General features: G+C 43.9%; 1 protein-coding gene across 1 annotated transcript in view; it reads right to left on the reverse strand.

Moving 5' to 3' along the window:
- Positions 1-3415, reverse strand: part of Bbox1 (gamma-butyrobetaine hydroxylase 1) — a 60215-nt gene extending 56800 nt beyond the window's left edge. Inside the window, exons 1-2 of the mRNA XM_023562966.2 lie at positions 3183-3415; positions 2792-3068 (exon numbers count right to left, since the gene is read on the reverse strand). The gene's annotated coding sequence lies outside the window, so the exon portion shown is untranslated. The remainder of the gene's footprint in view (positions 1-2791; positions 3069-3182) is intronic.
- Positions 3416-6000: the final 2585 nt, after the last annotated feature.

Consider the following 6000-nt stretch of genomic DNA (forward strand, 5'->3'; position numbering starts at 1 on the left):
TTTGGTGAATGGCGTGGACTTTGCCTCCCCCTCCTCTCCTTCATTTTTAAGCTCACACTTGTCCCTTAATTTCTCCTGCAGCGTTTGGAAAATGAAGAAAGTAGATGGAAGCAGTGCGAGCCATGCAGGGCCCGGAAGAGAAAAGTCAGATAGCACCTCCTGGGAGTCTACTCTCACCCCCACTGGGAGTCTACCCGCACCCCTCCTTCTCCCAAGCAACAGGCTTGTTCAAGGACAGACACAGTGGATAGCAACCGAGGTACAAAGAGCCACTGAATGCTTGGATTGTTTGGTTGATTTTTCAGGCCTGGGGCTGGTGGTCTCAGCATCTCTTGAGAGGACGACAATGTGCAATATAGCAAATATGGGGGATTTCCTTCTGTCTTGTTATTGAAATCCCATAATGTTCTCACTGTTTTGTTCCAATTAATTGTTTTGCTTTACTCAATATTCTGTTTTGATTGGCATTATTCTGGGTTTTTCTGGTTTGATTTTGCTATGTTTGGAGAAATGGACAACTACTGTGACGATACCAAGATACACTATGGTAGCTATTGTTATTTTCCTATGATCCTACTGTGAAGCTCTGTACCAATTTCATTGCTTTGTTTTGATGGGATTGACTCTGTTTTGTTTTATTAGCTTTTATTATCTGTAACATAAAACATAATAAAATAAATAAATAAAAGTAGATAAAGGAGTCTTCCTTGGGAGGAAATTTTTGCCTAGAAAATGATTGAAATCTAAATTTTCCATGATACAGTCCTGTATCTAACTTCTTATTTCCCCTGTTTTGAAGGCAGAGAGATAAGATAGATATTGCCAGTCCTGACATTTGCCACCATGAGTACACACTGTTCTTGCCTATCATTATTACTAAAAACATCCATGCAGCCTTTTCTTCTGGGGATTAGTAATCGGCAGAGGAACCAGTCTTCTCAGGTGCATATCATTAGCCTAAGTTTTGATCCTATGTGCAATACCTGTGAGGTTTCGGTACTCACCTTTAGGTGAATCCCCTCCAAAGCCTAGGATTTGAATTAGTTGCAATTAACACATCAGGAAGTTCTGCATTCTCATCAGGACTGGGATATTTCACGGGCTCACAGGGCTGGGAAGCTGAGGTTTGGGGCCACCTCTCCACTAACCGCAGAGCAAGCTTGAACAAATTACAGCCAACTTGTGTAAGCCCCTTTCCCCTGCCTGCTTGCTCAGAGGCCTGGGACAGAGTCCCTTGCTGGCTTTACCAACTCCAGTTCTAGGTTCACAGTTCCAAGATCAATGCATAGACCAAGCTTGAGACTTAACTACTGTTTTAATACTGTAAATTTAATAACATTGAAATTTGTCCCTGGAAAATGATTCAAATCTAAACTTTCCATGCTAGGGTAGTATGTGTAACTTCTTGTTTCCCCCATTTTAAGATCAGTTACTTTTTCTTTCCAAGCTTAAGACCACCCATAAAATAAGGGAAACCTCTCTGAGGGTTTTTTCGCACACTTTACTGAGGCTACAGCACAGAAAGCGTCTACCAGGAGCCGAGGATGTGATGCTTGGTAGATAAACAGTTTTGCACACACTTCTCACACATGTATCATGAAATTCACCTTCCTTTCACTTCAATCATCTTCTGGCCCCACCTCCTGGATGCTGGTGGTCAAACGCTTCCCTATATCCAAATGCATGCTAGCAGAAATTTTAATTTATTAAACTTACAGTATTAAAATGCTAAGTCTCAAGATCTTTAGTTATTAGTTGATCTCACTCTGATATTTCAGCTTTGGAGGAGGAAGGTATATGTTTTCTGTAGAGGCTTAAATTTTTCACAGTTTGTTTATATTTCAAACTTTAAATCATAAAGCCAACTAGTTTCCACTTGGGAAGGTCTAAATTCACCAGGTTATATTTGTGGTGCCTGAACTTTTAATATCATTTCGATACGTACACTCTCTAACTGATGCTACCAGGTATTTAGTCCCTGCAGTTCAAAAGCCTCATTTTTTCTTATGTATTGTAACTTCTTCTGATCTAATATGTGGCTGAGAGATAAACAACTTGCAGATATGAGGAAAGTTCACCATTTTGCCTGCTGACCTCTTTAGAGTATTAAATTTCATGGGAGAATAATTTCCAAAGGTTAAAAGAGAAAACTCTGGCTTCTCCCAATTACCACATTCAGATTGGAACTCAAATTACTAAGACATTTATTGATTGGTGCAATGCAGAAGACTGGAAGACTTCTAAAATCATTGAACCAAACTATTATGTTTGTTACAAGAAATCTTGTGCCTTTAAACAAATCAATTTCTAAAATCTCTAATATCTCTTCTTGAACTTTGTCAAGAAAATAAATGGTCGATACACATCCACCTTTATTTGGGCTGGATTATTTAGGGAACATTTCAAAAACCCAGTCACAGCCCTCTCTCCTTCACGGCCAATCTGTTTTGCCCAGACAGAATTCTTTCTATCCCCTCTGCATACTTTCTGGGTCAGCTTAGGGATCGCAGAGTGATTTGACGACCAGACTGAGCCAAACATAATTGGAGCAGGGGAGCTGGCAGGAAGTGATCAGATGCACCGATTCCAAAATCAAGGCTCTTCCAAGTGCCGGGTGGACCATCACATCCAGCCCCAGGACTCTGAGCAATGTGTGACCAGAGTTCCAACTGGAGAGCTTCTCCACCCAGCCCCTGGGCTTGGACCCTCAAGCCCTTTGAGTAGGAGAGAGCTGAGCTCAGTTGTAACTGGTCACACATGTGCATTAGGCACCAACCCACATGAGACTCACCAAATAAAGATCACCTCCGCTTTGGTCCTAGACGTCGCTGGGGAGGGAGCCTTCCGATGTCTGTCACATCCCAGGACTGCTCTGCCCCAGTTTCTGCTGCAATGTGGGCCTTGACTTGGAAGCCTTCTGGCTCCTGGCAGCTCGGGGAGTAACCCTCCCTTAGCAGACACAGTGGAGGTTTGCAAACGCGGAGGAGGGATGTCTCAATCTGAAGGTGTAGCAATTCCAGAAAGGAGCTTGGAGGTTTAAAAACAAGAAAGTAAAAATCTTTTATGGCCTGGAGGAAAAGCAGATGCAAGAGAAAGTACATTAACTACTACCAAACCGCAGGACTCCAGGCAAAATGTTGCCCAGTTTAGAATCTTTCCTGGTGCGAGGAAGAACATCTCACCTGTCCTGTCTGTCCTGTCCCTGGGCCAGCAGCAGCAGAAGGAGCAAGTGCTGGAGCTCTCACCCTTCTTCCTCACCTATTCACAGTGACAGCTCCTTTACTGCAAACCTCACTTGGGCATTGAGCTCTGCACTTGGCAGGGAGGGGCTACCAGCTCTCACCTGAGCAGAGGCGAGGTGGCATCTCTGTGCCTGCAGATCATTGCAACAAGAGCCTCTGTGGAGAGAACCTGCTTAGCTGCAAGAGACTGCCAAGAAGGCCGGGCTGTCCAGTTCCCTGGGCCTGGCCCTTTCCTTTCTCCCCAGTTCTGGCGGAGTAAACAGTGGTTGCCTGAGAGCACAGGGCCTTTCTGCAAGCACTTGATTGTCCAGGGATTTGACTCACAACACACATCCCTTAAGGTAACAAAAGGGAAAGACCAGTGAGGGCGCTGTGCCTGGGCTCTGCGCTGGGCAGGGCAGGCAGGCATGCACTTGGGAGTGCTCACAGCGGGAGGGCTTGTGGCACAACCTCAGGTCCTAGCTATGCTGATGTATGTCACAGGGTGAAAAGTGAAGCCCAGCAGAGACATAGGCTCGCAGGCTTCTACCATTCTCTACCTCCCACCCCAGGAAGGCCCAGAGGCAGCCCGGCTGCAACCTGCTGCTTCCTGCCTGAGGACACAGAGCTGTGAGACTCAGAGGGACACAAAGGGCAGTGCAGAGAAGGGGGAAACGAGAACCCAAACCTGGGTCTCACTCAAAATAGCCCCGCTTTCCAAAACTGCAGAGTCTCCTCTGTCAGCGAGGCTCAGTGGGCAAAACACAAACATGTCCCTGACTCTGTGGCCACCCCTTCCACTTCCCTTCCTTCCAGAGGTCTCCCATGGAATTACTGACACCCTGTGTCCAGGGAAGGGAACAGCAGACTTCGTCCCAAGGTGTGAGAGGAGCGTGGGAAGGTGGCCTGCAAACCAGCAAACCCCAAGGTTGCCTGTATTTTAAGCCTAAGTTCTAGCTGAGCCAGGAGTAGAAATCAGTTAATTGTAGTTTGATAACTTGTGACAGATCAGAAATACAGGTAAGCTAATTCTTACCTCGTGGCTCCTGCTTCCTGAAATAAATGAGCTAAGTTTTGCTGGAGCTTCCAGAAAGTTGTTGAAACACTCGTTGCGTGTACAAGGTTCCTGATAGAGTACATCAAACAAAACACATCATCGATAAATCAGCAAGGCAACCTGTGGATGAGGTTTAAAACTGTGCCCCCATGAGGGTAACTGCATGAGTCACAAATGTGCACTGCTAAAAACTTGGAGCATCTGAGTCATTTGTAGGAAAAGGGTGCATCTCGAGACCATGATATCAGTGAAACAAATCAGACACGCAGCAATGTTCTGTGGTTTCTCATACTTCGAGACACCGAAGTATGAACAATGAGCAAAATGAAAGCTAGATCATAGTAAGAGAGGTCTTTCTCAGCTGGGAAGGGGGTCAAGAGATGGAGGAGAGAGAGGAGAGGGCAAGGGATGAAAGAGGAGCACACATGTGAAGTCCATGCACGCTCTTGTGTGAGCCTTCTGTAGTGTGAACACAGTGCACTAATGCAACACAAATAAAAACATTTGCAAGTGAAAGATCAATTTTTACAAATAGATAAGCAAATAAAACAAAACAAATCTGCAAATAAAACTGCTATTTTCTGGAAGAGGCTTCCTGAATTAACTGGGAATACATATGACTATTCTGAACACCAATTTCCCATGCTTTGGATGGATGCCCAAGAGCAAGATTGCTGGATGTCAGTGGTTTTATTTTTAAGGTTTCAGAGGAACCTCTATGGTGCTGTCTATTGCGGGTGTATGAATTTACACTCCCACCAGTAGTGTTCAAGAGTCCGCCTTTCTCTGTGTTCTATGCACACTTACTTTTCACTTTGTGATAAGCCATTCTAACAGTGTACAGTGACAGCTCATTATGGTTTTAATTTTCATTTCTCTGGTGATTAGTGATTTTTTTTAGCCAGAAGTACTAATTTGTAATTTACATTAGTTATCTTGATTAATTATTTAATAATATTTTGATAATTTGCAGCAAGTTAGAAACACAGACAGCTGCTTTACTGCACATCTCGTACTTACCAACAAGTTAGGGGCTATAAGATAGATTCTGCGGTAGCTTTGCGAAAGTGGCTGCAGATTTCACTTCTGATTGGTGAGTTTTCATGTGTCTGTTGGCCACTTTTATCTATTCTTTTGAGAAATAATCTATTTAGGGTTTTAAATTGTTTAGAACCTGCTATTTGATTTTCTTACTATTGAGTTTCTCATACACTCTGGATATTAATCCTTTATTAGATATATGATGTGTGGATATTTATACCATAGATTTTCTCTTTAATCTATCAGTTGCTTCCTTGGCTGTGTGGAAACTTTTGTTTTGATTTGATCCTGTTTGTCCTTGTCTTAGTTGACTGTTTATTAGGGACCACATCCATTGATCTGACCTAAGTGTCCACCCACAAGTGAACAGAAGAACTGAAAAAGAAAATGTCACACACACACACACACACACACACACACACACACAAACACACTAGAATGCCAGTCAGCCTTTGAAAAGAAAAAAATCCTCTCACTTGTGACCCCAGGAATGAGCTGGGGAGCACCGTGCTGAGTGAAGAGTCAGGCACAGAAAGAGGAACACTGCATGTTCACTCACCAAGGGATCTAAAAATGACAGACTCGGAAGCAGAATAGAGTGGTGGGGTTCAGGGGCTGCGGAATGGGGCAGGAGGCTGGGAAGATGTAGATTAAAGGTACAAAATTTCATGCATACCCGGT

This window comes from Cavia porcellus, unplaced genomic scaffold (assembly GCF_034190915.1).
Source record: "Cavia porcellus strain 051 isolate PalLab524CR breed Dunkin Hartley unplaced genomic scaffold, mCavPor4.1 scaffold_9, whole genome shotgun sequence".
NCBI classification, from domain to species: domain Eukaryota; kingdom Metazoa; phylum Chordata; class Mammalia; order Rodentia; family Caviidae; genus Cavia; species Cavia porcellus.